At 50.2% G+C, this 16140-nt stretch overlaps 1 pseudogene across 1 annotated transcript; it reads right to left on the bottom strand.

The window, feature by feature from the left end:
* Positions 1 to 492: 492 nt before the first annotated feature.
* Positions 493 to 1444, bottom strand: LOC311216465 (olfactory receptor 14C36-like; annotated as a pseudogene). Its single transcript has one exon. The product of its transcript is annotated as an olfactory receptor 14C36-like (transcript).
* Between the last annotated feature and the right edge of the window lie 14696 nt (positions 1445 to 16140).

Genomic DNA, 16140 nt, shown 5'->3' with positions numbered 1-16140 from the left:
CTGACTCCTGGGCACACACTGTCCCTGCCAAGTGCTTGGGGTCTCCAGGAAGCTCCCGCTTTCCTCCAGAAAGATGCCTGCCTGCCATCATCCCTCTCGCCTATTGTGTACAGAGGCAGGTGAATTCACTGTCTCTGTGGTGCTATCCAAGAATAGGGAACAATCACAGGTACACCCTGGCAGTGCTGCTGTGGCAGGATTCTTCTCCCCTCCACCTCTGCCATGTGTCCCTGAAGCTCCACCACAGGTCTACAAGGAAGGGTATCAGGCAAGTAAGTCAATGTATGGTCCTTTCTTTTATTAAAATACACAGAAAGCCTGACCCACCATTTATACAAAGACTTGGAGTCATGTGAGACAGGTACATACAGTGTAGGAAGGTATGACCAACGATGTTTCTTTGTGGGGAACACTATGAGAACTAAAGCAAAGTAAAAAAGAAAAAAAAATAGAAAGAAATAAAAAGATTTCTGGGTCTGTATACAGTTAACATTAAGAACACAGGCAGTTTATTCCTTCTGAAAAACCTCCATTCATCACTTTCCACATGGCTTCCTTCAGCTCCTGATTCCTCATGCTGTAGATGAGGGGGTTCAATGCTGGAGGCACCACCGAGTACAGAACTGCCAGCAGAAGATTAAGGGAGGAGAAGGACATAGAGGGGGGGTTTCAGGTAGGCAAAAAAGGCAGTGCTGATGAACAGGGAGACCACGGCCAGGTGAGGGAGGCATGTGGAAAAAGCTTTGTGCCGGCCCTGCTGTGAGGGGATCCTCAGCACGGCCCTGAAGATCTGCAGGTAAGAAAGCACAAGGAAAACAAAACACCCAAAGGCTCAACACACACTAGGCACAATAAGCCCAACTTCTCTGAGGTAGGCATTTGAGTAGGAGAGCTTGAGGATCTGGGGAATTTCACAGAAGAACTGGTCCAGGGCATTGCCTTGGCAGAGGGGGAGGGAAAAGGTATTGGCAGTGTGCAGCACAGCATACAGAAAGCCACTTCCCCAGGCAGCTGCTGCCATGTTGACACAAGTTTTGCTGGCCATTATGGTCCCGTAGTGCAGGGGTTTGCAGATGGCAATGTAGCGGTCATAGGCCATGATGATGAGAAGAGAAAACTCTGCTGAGATGAAAAAGAAAAAGAATAAAACTTGTATAGCACATTCCGAGTAGGAGATGGTCCTGGTGTCCCAGAGGGAATTGGCCATAGCTTTGGGAACAGTGGTGGAGATGTATCCCAGGTCTAGGAGGGTGAGGTTGAGGAGGAAGAAGTACATGGGGGTGTGGAGGCAGTGGTCGCAGGCTATGGCTGTGAGGATGAGGCCGTTGCCCAGGAGGGCAGCCAGGTAGATGTCCAGAAAGAGCGCGAAGTGCAGGAGCTGCAGCTTGCGTGTGTCTGCGAATGGCAGGAGGAGGAACTCTGTGGGGAAGCTGCTGTTGGACATTTGCTGCCTCAGGGAATGGTTGGCTGTCCATGGAGGAAAAGACTGTGTCAACTTAGAAAAACTTCTCTGCACAAAACCTCATTTGTGTTTCACAGAAACCCTCCCCACAAGACGTACTGTCTATTCCCTATGAGCTCTGTTTCTTTCTGTCTAAGGGTGCCTAAGGGATCAGGTGGATCATCTGTGTGATCAGCATGATTCAGTACTGTGCTACGGTATGTGGTAAAGTGCATTGCACACGGATATCAGATGCCCACAGTCCAAAGGCATGCTCTTTGAGCTTCTGCCCCTTCTAATAACCTGACAAGTCTTATCATCATTATCATCCCCATGATTCACCCTCATGGCAGGCATGAAAGCAGAGAGTCCAGAGAGTGCCTTCCCTTCAGGTAGCTTCTGCCTTGGACTTCCCTGACAAGAATCTCCCCACAAAATTCCCTGGGGGTGCTGTGGAGCTCTGAGGAGCCTTCCCCAGGCAAGAGCCTTTGGGCACCAGCAGGACCCTGCCCTACCCTGTTCTGTAAGGGGGCTCCTTCCACCCACAGCTTCTCCCCATAACACCCTGGGCAGCTCCCTGAGCAGGCTGAGTGCTGAGCCTGGCAGGCAACAGAGGCCCTGCCCCAGCACACAGCCCCTGGGGCATGGCAGAAACCCTGCTCTGTACCACAGTCCTGGCCACCCCTGCCTGCACCCTGGCTGCACAGCCTGCAGCTGGCCCTTAAAGAAGGAACCCTCATGTCCTGTCCCTCTGACAGTTTGGGCAGGCAATCCCTGCTCTAGAGCTTGTCATACTCCTCTGCAATATAGAAATTCTGAGAGTGCTCCTGAAAAAATCCATAGGCTCTGGGATTTGCCAGCAAATCTGGACATGGAATCAGGAACAACAGCTGTGTTGCCCTGCAGCCAGAGACTTACCCGGTTCAGTGCTCTGAAGATTTCTCCCGCAGTGAGCTCTCAGCATCCCCCCTCCACACTGCCTTTAACATCTCCCTCCCTTCTCTCAGCCGCCCTTGTCCCCTGCAGGCAGTGTCCCCAGCCCTGCTGTGCTGTGCAGAGGAGCTGCTCCTGGGCAGAGCTGTCTCTCTGCAGTGCTGCCCGCTTGCCAGGAGCTCCCCTTGGTCCCAGGAGCCCAGGAGCCCAGCTCAGCAGCACTGGGAGCTCTTGACAAGTCCCTGGGCCTCCAGAGGAATCAACTTTGAAAAACACTAAAGTAATCATTTATGTTCCTTCCTTCCATTATAGAGGGAGAACTGTCCTTTTTCATTTCAGAATAGGTATGATGTCCAAGGATCACCTTTCCATGTCCTGGTTTTGGGCAAAACACTCACCCAAGGGTCTCCCTCCCCCTGCTGAGGGAAGGGTTTCAACTGAGTCAAACCAACCATCTCATACTTTTTTTTATCTCTTTTAGCAGTTCAGAGGCTAGAAGGGGGCTTATCTTCCTCTCCCATGCCTCACAGAATCCCACTGGAGTTGGGATTCCTCTTGCCTTGGTTCAGGTGGGAACAAACCAGGCAGCATGTAAGCTGCTTGTCTCAGCTCCCAGCACTTTGAATAGAGAAAGAGACCAAGAGGGAGCTGTTCAGAGGCAGACACCAGGTGACATTGGAGATGGCAGAGTGACATCTGAGTGATATTTGAAGTGCCTAATTCTTCTGGGCCATAAACAGAGATTTTATTATTGCATGTACAATATAATATAACTGTATTTCATTGCTCAATAGCAAAGAAATAAAAGAAATAAAATAATTAAAAGGCATGCTGTGACCTGGTTGCCATCACTGGAACATGGTGGGACCACTCCCATGACTGGAGTGCTGCAATGAATGGTTATGGGCTCTTCAGAAGAGACAGACAGAACAGAAGGGGTGGTGGTGTGGCTCTCTATATTAGGGAGTGTTTTGATGTTGCAGAACTTCAATCTGGGAATGATATTGTTGAGTCCCTATGGGTCAGGGTCAGTAGGAAGGCCAACAAGGCAGACATCCTGGTGGGGATATCTTATTGACCGCCAAACCAGGATGAGGAGACAGATGAGGCATTCTACAAGCAGACTTTGAGCTGTTCAGGACACTGGTTGGCAGAGTGCCTTGGGAGGCAGTTCTTAAGGGCAGAGGAGTCCAGAAAGACTGGACTCTCTTCAAGAAGGAAATCTTCAAGGCTCAGGAGCAGACTGTCCATCCCCACATGCCCAAAGTCCAGCCAGTATGGAAGAACAGAGAGCAGAACAGACAGTTGTGGCTAGAGCTTAGGAAGAAAAAGAGGATTTATGACCTTTGGAAAAGAGGGCAGGCCACTCAGGACGACTATAAGGATCTTATGAGGATGTGCAGAAACAAAATTAGAAAGGCCAAAGCTCATCTGGAGCTCACTCTGGCTACTGCTGTTAAAGATAACAGAAAATGTTTTTATAAATACAGAAACACAAAAAGGAGGACTAAAGAGAATCTCCATCCTTTACTGGATGTGGGGGGAAACTTAGTGACAAGAGATGAGGAAAAGACTGAGGTGCTTAATGCCTTCTTTGCCTCAGTCTTTAGCAGCAAGACCAGTTGTTCTCTGGGTACTCATCCCCCTGATCTGGTGGAAGGGGGATGATCTGGTGGAACTAGCTGCTGTGCGTCAGAGAGGCTGGGAGTCCAGCAGCAGTGCCATGGGCTGGAAGGATCACAACGAGCTCACTTCCACCTGGGCAGATTCTGGCCCAAGAAGGGAGTGTTTTATAAGTATGGTATTACGAGGGCAGTGATGCCTCAGAAATTTCAGTAAGTTCACAGTGTCCAGTAGGAAGCAAATGGCTGTTAAACAGCCTGTGAGTTGACTTCTTTCTGAAGCAGCTGACAGGTCATCCCTTGACTCCTGGCTGGGATCTGTGCCTTTAGGCTCACCTCTGGTGGTCTCCATGATAGGCCAGCAGATGCACCTGCTTTACAAATAGTCTGTGAGATCCTTTCTTCCTAAGTACCTGATAGGACCCATAGAGGAAGAGGTCTTGAAGAGGTGTTGTCATGTCAGAGGTTTTTGCTTTTGGCTCATTCATTCTTCAGGGCTGATTTCAAATTTCTACACAGAGGAGGCCACTGCCTCTCAGATGTCTGGGGGAACACAAAGCCTTCATGAGGGCAGGGAAAAAGTTACCCTGGGTCCATAGGAACCATTCTGGAACCAAAACATGTAGGCAGGAAGCACACTTTTGTGGTGTTGCAGAGCTGCTGGGCACATTACACGGGGTGCTCTGACAGCCTTTGTGTCCTTCTCCATGCTGCCTTAGGAGCTGCTTCTTTCTCGGGAACAGAGTAGCCAACAGAGGTGAGACAGATACTCTCAAGTTCATGAAAGCCATCAGAAAGCTGCCACTAAGAAGATGACTGATATGGGGAAGGCAGGAGGAGCCTGGCCAGGAGAGATGTGAGATTTGGGAGAGGAAAGAAGAGCTTGGATAGCAGAAGGTAACGATTTTGGAGAGGTAAGACTATTCAGGTAATGTTGATCCCACCATAAAGCTGACTTAAAGCAGTCATGTGAGGCCCTTACCCTTTTTTAACCTGTTACATTAATACCTACATCTAAATGCCACTCTACACACTGACAGGAATCCACTGCTCTAATTTTGACCACAATATCCCTTGAAGCCAAAATTAGTCCATAACCCCTTTCCATTATCTTTCCTCTCTTGCTCACCCTGATTCCTTCCCTTAACACAAAGCATGTTCCACACTAGCACTGTGTTGAACTTCAAGTTGGTGATGGCAAAGTTGAGAGCCTTTGAGTAAGGATTAAAGGATGTACAAATAAAGGGATGTCGTTGTGGGAGTCCAGCTGGAGGAATGTGACTGTGGAAGTGACTGTGAGGTCACTTCTGTCTCTGCAGTTGATAGGAGAGCAGCAGGAACATGTCACGGAAAGGGACTGTGAGGTCACTTCTGTCTGAAGTATCTGAAAGGTTACACTTCTACCTTGGATCTGTACTTTTTGGCTGACATCTGACAGTGGTCCTGGAAGGTCATCAGAAGGCACCTGTTTGGCATGCTGACTGTGGGATCTCCTGTGCCCACATACCAAGAAGGATCCAGGCAAAGAAGACCCGCATATGGGTTGTCCTGTCCCTTCTACTTGAGTCCATGACTGGACAGCAGCAGGCACAAGGCTTGGGTGTGTCTACAGAAAAAGCTGTAAGGTCAGCAGCTGGACCATGGCTTAGAAGATGCTGGTGAGGTGACTGCTGTCTGGTTAGTTGACAGGCCACAAGAAGGCCAGTGGGTTGGGATGCCTACTTTAGGAGTGGTTTCCACCCTGATGGAGCTTTCTTTGGTGGTAGGAAAGAGCAGGAGAGAAAAACCAGCCAGAAAATGAACCTTGGAAGGTTAGCACTGGCCATGAAGAAGACAAAATGTCCCAAAAAAAGAGTTGTGCTGTGGTGCTAGAGGTCACCCAAAGAGTATCTTTGATCAGCCCATGGCTTTGTGTTTGAAGGAACAGCTGGTGAGGGTTGACGAGACATCGGTGAAACCAGAGAAATGCCAGGATGTGAGCAAGGTGGTGAACAGAGATAGGTCTGCAGCCATCAGGGAAATAGGACAAAGTGTGGGGCAGCACAGGGAAGTCTGGAGGTGACAAGTAGGTGGGTGCTGGCAAGAAGAGAAGGCCACAGCAGCCCTGACTTTTTTTTCCCCTTGGATAGAGCTTCTGAGGAGATGAGATACAGTCATTGCAAGGGTCTCATTGCTTTCTTAGACCCTGTGCAGAGGCAGGGAGGTGTCATACCATTGTTCTTCTTGGGGCATCACACTGCCCACCACACCCCACAGACCCCAAACAAGAGCCCAGAGCCAGACACGGGAGTGCAGGACATTCCCTTCTAGTGGCTGGAGTCAGGACCTGGCCCTTTTACTTCAGCACAATAAACCCAGACTTTTCTCAGCACAGTGCTTTGCCTATCTGTAATCATGGCCTCCAATTATCTGCCCTAACAAGTCCCTGAGGAGAATCTCCTGGTAACGGCCCTAAGTGGGGCCCATTAATACTCCAAGTCACTTCAACTTTTCCTTCTGACTTTACTTGCTCAAGCAATTGCATCATTCTCCTCTCATTACCTCAGGTTCATAGACTAAGCACCAAAATCCACCATGGAACTCATTACAATGCAGAAACAACTAAAGAACCATGTCTTCCATTGTTTTATTCAAGTCTTCAAGATTAGGACAACTAATTGGAGAGCTTTCATAGTGTAGTTAAGGAGAAAGATTTCAAAAAGCACCTAATACAAGTCTTTTCTCATTTTAAAGGATGATTTTTGTTGCATTTCAGTTTTGAGCATCTTTCTTCAATGGATATTAATCCAAGGCTTCTCCTATGGAGATGTCCATAGGGAGGAAAAGCAGAGTCTTGAGGTCTGACAGTGCATGGACAACCTTGCTCCTCACCACCCCAACCCTGACACTTCTCTCATTGGCCACCTGGTGCTTGCATCACTTTTCCTTACTCCACACTTCTGCACTGAAGTCTGCAGCTGGATGTTACAGCCCCTTTGCACCAGCTCCCACCTGCTTTCCTTAGAGACCTGGCTGCACACAGAAGGGTTTTTCCGTATTATAAAACAGGCAGGAATAAACGCAGCAATTTCTGAAACAGCAAAACAAGTTCTTCATCTTATCTTCAGTTAGGTTTACCTTCCCAAAAGCATGACTGTAAATTAAGTATTTTCTACTGACTGATAGGAAATTTTAGGTTTTAAGATTACTATTATTCCGTATGATCTTAATTCAATGATAAATGATGAGGAGCTTGCTACAGAAACAATTAAGCAGACTGCTAATCGATGGGCAAGCTTGAAGTCAATGAAGCTCAAAGCAGCAACTGGGTCAGTGAGAGCAGTCTGAACGATCAAAGAGTAAGGGGAGGACGAAGCAGGAGAACCATGGGAAATGCATAGGTCCAGACAGACAGCTAGAAAGGAGACATTCAATATGGATAGTTTATTCAAGAGGGGTGGAAGTGCCTGGAAGATGAGGGAGTACACCATGATGGAGAAAGCAATGAAATGCAAGTGCTGGTGACCATCAGTATTTCTTCTCCTGTGATGAATAGAGATCCTGAAAATTCACCTGAAGAAGGATGTAGATCACTGGTGAAGGAAGTGTCTTTTTGTGCCATCACCAATGCAGATTACAAAAATACTTCCACACTCCATGGCAATATGTCCCACCCAAATCTTGTCATCCTGTGGGGCAGGGGATAGGGAGCTGACAGCCAAGGGACACATTTGGGTGACAAAGAGGGGCCCAGCAGAGACAAGGAGTCAAGGCAGTGGGGTGGGGGAGGCCAGGAGAAGCAGCCCAAGGGGTGCTGCTGCTTGTGAGGACACGTTTGTGGCAGCAGCCTGAGTGGGCAGCAGCTCTGTGGAGGCGAGGGGAGGCCAGGGAGCACATGCCAAGAGCCCTCCTGCCAGCAGAGACAAGGCCGGGGCTGAGGCCAAGGGGAGAGGCAGGTCCAGGGCAGGGGGCTGCAGGGGCCATGCTGAGTTCCCTGCCCCTGCAGCAGCCGCACTGGCCCTCAGGAGATGTGCTGGCCGGTAGGCACAAGGAGGTCCTGGCATGCATCAGAGAGCAGCAAGGAAGGTGCTGGAGAGGGCTGGGGTGAGGCAGGTGGCAGAGTCCCATGCAGGGGCTGTCTCGGGGTCCCCTCTGCTGCAGCCACCGCATGGAGCATGGCAGGAGGAGGGCACGCAGGGCTTGTGGCCACAGTGCAGAGCCTGGCCCTGGACACTACATGACCACCTTGCAAGTCCTGGCAGGCTGCGGTGAGGGGACAAATGCCCTGGGCCCTCTTCCTGCTCTGCCCAGGCCAGCAAGGGCCCAGAGCGACCTCCTCTCCCCTGCCCCTGCTGCTCTGGGCTCCCTTTGTGCAGCCCTGGCTCTGCAGCACCAAGCCCTGCTGGGAGCCCTCCCCTAAATGCTGCCACCGCTCCCTCATGCTGCTGTTGCCCTGTACCGGGCACTGCCCAGCCCCTGCACACCTCTCCCCACTTCGATCCCCTCTCCCCAGTCCAGCACAGCCCAGTCCAGCCCATCCCAGCCCAACAGCCCAGTCTGGGCTGGCCCCAGGGCAGTGCCCACCACAGGCTGCTGCAGGGCTCTGGGCATGGCCACCACAGCTGCAGCCTCTCGCAAGGCACCACAGCTGCTGGGACAAAGGTGGCTCTGGGCCTCCCCAGCAACCCCAGGGCTGGGGGCAGCCATGGCTCGGGAAATGGACGGACATTAGGCTGTAGGAGTCCTGGTCTCTTGCCTGGGAGATCCCCAGCACAGAGTGCCTGTGTCCCGCAGTGCCAGCCCCACTCCCCAGGCCAGCACAAGGCACAGGGCAGCTCCAGATTCCCCTGCAGGATGACATTTGCCATCAGTCCCAGCACCTTTGGGACACTCCCAGGCCAGTAAAAGGACAGCTACTATTTGCTGGCACCACAGCTGCTGGGACAAATGCAACTCTGGGCTTCCTCAGCAGCCCCCACGCTGGGGCCAGCCATGGCTCAGGAAATGGACGGACATTAGGCTGCATTCTTCTTCACCAATGTTATAAGTTGCCCCCTTAATTAATTTTCAGAGAGCATTGTATTAATTATAGAAAGGAATTTATTGAGTAAGCAAGCAGAAAGCAAAACAGCGCTGGGCGGCCAGGGAGTCTCTGCTCCTCCAACGGTGTGCACATCACCCCCGCCAGGGTCCCTTTTTTTATCTTGGTAATTCTGGGATTACACAGCACATCCTGGTATGTTCTGTGACTGCACGCACTATTGCTAGGGGGTCACCTCTGTCCCTCTGGTGGTCATGAAGATGAAGGCCGTAGTCTTCCTCAGCATTGTGGTTCAACTTATGTTTTTTTTTTTTTTATTTGGTCATGTTGGCCCAGCATGAGACAGGAAGGCAGGATGTTGATACACTAGTTTAACAACTTAACAAGAGATGGTTACATGAGCTTTGCAACAGTGTCTTTGAACAAAAGAGGCAACTGAGATGCAGAAAGAGAGAAGGAAAGGGGGTTCTCTTTTTTTGTTACATTAAGCAAAGTAATTTTCATAGTGTGTAGCCAAGCATTATACTGCTCCTTACTTCAGCAGGGAGCTTTCGCAACTCCCGCTCCTCAAACAGAACTCCTTGTTTTTTATAATACAAAAGACAGTGAACAAACATTTATGGCTTGTTCATAAACCCTCTTCCTCTCTGCTCAAGTGTATCTAGTGACTCACTTAGGCTGTCCGTGTCCTGTCATCCTCATGGAACGGTCACTCCCGTCCTAGCCTGATCCTGTCACCTTCCTGCTTACTGTGGACAGTGGTGGGGGTGGGTTGGGTTTAACCCGTGGATGTCGTGGTTTAACCCGGCTGGCAGCTAAATACCACGCAGCCGTTCGCTCACCCTCCCCCCTCCCTCACTGGGACGGGGGAGAGAAATGGAAAGTGAAGCCCGTGAGTTGAGATAAAGACAGTTCAATAAGACAGGAAAATAATAATAACAAAATAATAATAATAATAATAACAATAATGTTACAATGGTGATAATAGGAAAGTAATAATAATATGTACAAACAAGTGATGCACAATGCAATTGCTCACCACCCGCTGACCGATGCCCAGCTTAACCCCGAGCAGTCCGGCCGCCCTCCCCCCGGCTAGCCACCCCTATATATTGTTTAGCATGACGTCAGATGGTATGGAATACCCCTTTGGCTAGTTCGGGTCACCTGTCCTGGGTCTGTCCCCTCCCAGCTCTTACTGCACCCTCAGCCTGCCTGTTGGCAGGACAGAGCAAAAGGCTGAGATGTCCTTGGCTTGGTATAAGCACTGCTCTGCAACAATTAAAACATCGGGGTGTTATCAGCACTCTTCTCATCCTAAGCCAAAACACAGCATTCCACCAGCTACTAGGAAGAAAATTAATTCTGTTCTAACTGAAACCAGGACATCTATCCACCCCTTATTCCATACCATTTATGTCATGCTCAGGTTACACTCTTTTCCACACATTCTAATTAGTCACCTACAGTAGTCATAGTAGTGATAACATGCAGTATTATATAGTAATTAACATGGTACAATTCAGTTCATGGGCTACTCTCACCCAGTATTAAATCTCCTTGAGGTACACACCGGACCTCTCCGTTCTTTTGCATCACCCACCAAGCGTATCCAGGTCCCTGAGCGAAAACAATTCCACGAATGGGTTTGCCTTTTCCTGAGGCAGGAGTAGCCCAGACTGTTTTACCCAGCATATTTCTTACATGCACTACAGGAACTTTATCCCCATCTACAGTACGTAACAGGTTTGATTGGGCAGGTCCAGCTCGGTTGGCAGATCCCCTAGTATTGACTAACCAGGTGGCCTTTGCCAAATGCGTATCCCAGTTTTTGAACGTCCCAGCGCCCATTGCTTTCAAGGTAGTCTTTAACAGTCCGTTGTATCGTTCAACTTTCCCGGAGGCTGGTGCATGATAGGGGATGTGATACACCCACTCAATACCATGTTCTTTGGCCCAAGTGTCTATAAGGTTGTTTCGGAAATGAGTTCCATTGTCTGACTCTATTCTTTCTGGGGTACCATGTCGCCATAGGACTTGCTTTTCAAGGCCCAGGATAGTGTTCCGGGCGGTGGCATGAGGCACAGGATATGTTTCCAGCCATCCGGTGGTTGCTTCCACCATTGTAAGTACGTGGCGCTTGCCATTGCGAGTTTGAGGGAGTGTGATGTAATCAATCTGCCAGGCCTCTCCATATTTATATTTCAGCCATTGTCCTCCATACCAAAGAGGCTTTGACCGTTCGGCTTGCTTGATTGCAGGGCATGTTTCACAGTCATGAATAACCTGTGCTATAGCGTCCATGGTCAGGTCCACCCCTCGATCACGAGCCCATCTGTATGTTGCATCTCTACCTTGATGGCCTGAGGTGTCATGGGCCCATCGGGCTATAAATAATTCACCTTTATGCTGCCAATCCAGGTCCACCTGAGCTACTTCAATCTTAGCAGCCTGATCCACCTGCTGGTTGTTTTGATGTTCTTCAGTAGCCCGATTCTTGGGCACATGAGCATCTACGTGACGTACTTTCACAGCCACGTTCTCTACCCGAGCAGCAATGTCTTGCCACAAAGCAGCAGCCCAGATGGGTTTGCCCCTACGCCACCAGTTGTTTTGCTTCCATTGCTGTAACCATCCCCACAGGGCATTTGCTACCATCCATGAATCGGTGTAGAGATAGAGAACTGGCCATTTTTCTCGTTCAGCAATGTCTAAAGCCAGCTGAATGGCCTTCACTTCTGCAAACTGACTCGATTCACCTTCTCCCTCAGCAGCTTCTGCAACTCGTCGTGTAGGGCTCCATACAGCAGCCTTCCATCTCCGATGCTTCCCCACGATACGACAGGACCCATCAGTGAACAGGGCATATTTCTTTTCATTCTCTGGTAACTGGTTGTACAGTGGGGCTTCTTCAGCACGACCCACCTCCTCCTCGGATGATATCCCAAAGTATTTACCTTCTGGCCAGTCCATAATCACTTCCAATATTCCTGGGCGACTGGGGTTTCCTATTCGAGCCCGCTGAGTAATCAGTGCAACCCACTTGCTCCACGTAGCATCAGTTGCATGATGCGTAGAAGAGACCCTTCCTTTGAACATCCAGCCTAGTACCGGCAATCAGGGTGCTAGGAGGAGCTGCGCTTCAGTACCGACCACCTCCGAAGCAGATCGAACTCCTTCATATGCTGCCAATATCTCCTTTTCAGTTGGAGTATAGCGGGCCTCAGACCCTCTGAATCCCCGGCTCCAAAACCCTAGGGGTCGACCTCGAGTTTCCCCAGGTTCTTTCTGCCAGAGGCTCCAGGTGGGGCCGTTCTCCCCGGCTGCAGTGTAGAGCACTTTCTTTACATCTGGTCCTGTTCGAACTGGCCCAAGGGCTACTGCATGGACTATTTCCTGCTTGATTTGTTCAAACGCTTGTCGTTGTTCAGGGCCCCATTCAAACTCATTCTTCTTACGGGTTACTTGGTAGAACGGGTTTACAATCAGACTGTAACTTGGGATGTGCATTCTCCAAAACCCCACAACACCTAGGAAAGTCTGTGTTTCTTTTTTGTTAGTTGGTGGAGACATAGCTGTTATTTTGTTGATCACATCCATTGGGATTTGACGACGTCCATCTTGCCATTTTATTCCTAAAAACTGGATCTCTCGTGCAGGTCCTTTGACTTTATTTTGTTTTATGGCAAAACCGGCTTTCAGAAGGATTTGGACTATTTTCTTCCCTTTCTCAAAAACTTCCTCTGCTATGTCACCCCACACAATAATGTCATCGACGTACTGCAAGTGTTCAGGAGCTTCCCCCTGCTCTAGTGCAGACTGGATCAGCCCATGGCAAATGGTAGGGCTGTGTTTCCAGCCCTGGGGCAGCCGATTCCAAGTATATTGGACTCCCCTCCAAGTGAAGGCAAATTGTGGCCTGCACTCTGCTGCTAGAGGGATGGAGAAAAATGCATTAGCGATATCAATTGTGGCATACCACTTGGCTGCCTTCGATTCAAGTTCGTACTGAAGTTCCAGCATGTCCGGCACTGCAGCACTCAGTGGTGGCGTGACTTCGTTCAGGCCACGATAGTCCACTGTTAGTCTCCACTCGCCATTAGACTTTCGCACTGGCCATATGGGACTATTGAAAGGTGAATGAGTCTTGCTGATCACTCCTTGGCTCTCCAATTGACGAATTAGCTTATGGATGGGAATCAGGGAGTCTCGGTTAGTGCGATATTGCCGCCGGTGCACAGTTGTGGTAGCGATTGGCACTCGCTGTTCTTCGACCCTCAGCAACCCCACAACAGAGGGGTCCTCTGAGAGACCAGGCAAGGTAGATAATTGTTTAATGCCTTCTGTCTCTAAGGCAGCTATACCAAAAGCCCACCGGAACCCTTTTGGGTCCTTGCAATATCCTCTTCTAAGATAGTCTATGCCAAGGATACATGGAGCATCCGAGCCAGTCACAATGCGGTGCTTTTCCCACTCATTCCCAGTCAGACTCACTTCAGCCTCCAATACAGTCAACTGCTGAGATCCGCCTGTCACTCCACAAATATAGATGGGCTCTGGTCCTTTATAGCTCGATGGCATTATAGTGCATTGTGCACCGGTGTCTACTAAAGCCTTATACTTCTGTGCGTCTGACGTGCCAGGCCATCGAATCCACACAGTCCAATAAACTCGATTGTCCCTTTCCTCCCCCTGGCTGGAGGCAGGGCTCCCCTAATCCTGGTCAGAATCTTCTTCATTTCTGTGTTTGAAGGACTGTCTGCTGGAAGTTGGAGCAGCAAACTTTTCAGAGAATCCCTTTTTCTTGATTGTTTTCTTTTGCAACTCACGTACCCGTGCCTCTAGGGTCGCAGTAGATTTTCCATCCCATTTTCTCATGTCCTCTCCATGGTCTCGTAAGTAAAACCACAGGGTGGCACGGGGTGAGTACCCACCATATCGTCTTCCTTGTGTGGATGAACGACTACCCCTGATAGCTGAGACACTGCTCTGTACAGGTGCGGAGGAGAATAATCTCTCTTCAAGTTGGTGAACCTTTTCAGAAAGTTTCTCCCAAGTGTTCTCTTTTGGTCGGTGGACACTGGTTGGTTCAGGTGGGGAGGATGATAGATTCTCTTCAAGTTGGTGAACCTTTTCAGAAAGTTTCTCCACAGCTGAGACGCAGGCCTGTAAGGAAGAAGAGAGACTTTCTTCGTACTGCCGGAGTTGTTTAGCCGCTTCATCCACTGTGGATTCCTCATCCTCTTTCCAGGACATTATTGCCAATGAACTGGCATATGATGATGGTGCACTCCGTACAAACTTCCGCCACATGGGTCGTGTACACCTGACTTCATCTGGATCTTTGGATGTTTGTCTGAGGTCTGGATCCTCATAAATCACTTCCCGTACGGCTAATTCCCTCAGGTACTGGATTCCCTTCTCCATAGTGGTCCACTTGCCTGGTAGACATAAAAGTTCTTCCTTGAAGGGATACCTTTCCCTCACAGCTGAGAGGAGACGCCTCCAGAGGCTGTGAGATTGTGCTCCATCTGCAATTGCTTTGTCAATGCCTGCGTCTCTAGCAAGGGATCCCAGTTGCTTCGCTTCCCTGCCGTCTAATTCCACACAATTGGCTCCAGAGTCCCAGCATCGGAGCAGCCAGGTGACAAGCTGCTCACCTATACAGCGACCAAAATCTTTTCGCACATCTCGTAACTCACGCTCGTTTAGGCTTCGGGTAGTTACTGTTGATTTTTCGGCATCCTCATCTTCCTCCTCCTGAATCCTTGATGGCCCAGTGTCGTCGTCGTCTCCGTCGTCTCTATACCTAGATTTGGCAGAAGACTCTCTGCGTTCTAAACGACCTGAATCTCTATACCATTTTTTCACCTTCTCTACAGGGGCAGCTTGCACTGCTACTGCTCGTTTCTCTGACCTTGTTACAGGGTCTGCCACAGAGGTTGGAATACCCTCCGCAGGGTCAACTTGCACTGCTACAGCTCGTTTCTCTGACCTTGTTACAGGGTCTGCCACAGAGGTTGGAATACCCTCTGCAGGGTCAACTTGCACTGCTACAGCTCGTTTCTCTGACCCCGTTACAGGGTCTGCCACAGAGGTTGGAATACCCTCTGCAGGGTCAACTTGCACTGCTACAGCTCTTTTCTCTGACCCAGCCACAGGAGCTGGAGCGGCTGCAGGAGCTGGAGCAGCTGCAGGAACCGGAGCTGGAGTGGCTGCAGGAACTGGGACTGAAGCGGCTGCAGGAGCTGGGACTGGAGCAGCTGCAGGAGCTGGGGCTGGAGCGGCTGCAGGAGCTGGGACTGAAGCGGCTGCAGGAGCTGGGACTGGAGCAGCTGCAGGAGCTGGGGCTGGAGCGGCTGCAGGAGCTGGGACTGAAGCGGCTGCAGGAGCTGGAACTGGAGCGGCTGCAGGAGCTGGAACTGGAGTGGCTGCAGGAGCTGGAACTGGAGCATCTGCAGGAACTGGGACTGGAGTGGCTGCAGGAGCTGGAACTGGAGCATCTGCAGGAACTGGGACTGGAGCGGCTGCAGGAGCTGGAACTGGAGCGGCTGCAGGAGCTGGAACTGGAGTGGCTGCAGAAGCTGGGACTGGAGCGGCTGCAGAGTCCACCGTAGGGGTCACAGTGGCCGTTGGATCTGTCACAGGGCTTGGAGTGGCCGCAGGGTCTGTCATTAAGTTGATAGCAGTATCAATGGCAGCTCGATAAGCATGAGCCAGGCCCCAGCATGTTACAATGATTTGTGTTACTTTGGAACTGCCAGAATCATGACACCTTTTTCTCAAGCATTCTGCCAGTTTTTGAGGATTTTGCAGTTGTTCAGGGGTGAATTTCCAAAACACTGGGGGTGCCAACTGCTCTAGATGCCTGCCCATATCCTCCCATACTCCCTGCCACCCACAACTATACTGCCTCCGGGCAGATCTCCGGATGAGCTTCCTAAGTAGTTGTTTAACTTTAAGCAGAACCTGAAGTGCATTCAGGAGGCAGAACAACAAGACGATGCTGGTCTGAGTATCCCAAGGATATTCAATATCTTGGAGAGCTATTGTAGCAAGCTCGGAGGGTAAGAGGGTGGTGAAGGAGGAAGGCAGAGTGATCCAGGAGGATACAGGGGTGGTGA

This window comes from Netta rufina (genome assembly GCF_964035555.1).
Source record: "Netta rufina genome assembly, chromosome: 18".
Classification (NCBI taxonomy): Eukaryota; Metazoa; Chordata; class Aves; order Anseriformes; family Anatidae; genus Netta; species Netta rufina.
The sequence above is the reverse complement of the archived record's forward strand: the minus strand, read 5'-3'. Positions and strand labels throughout refer to the sequence as shown.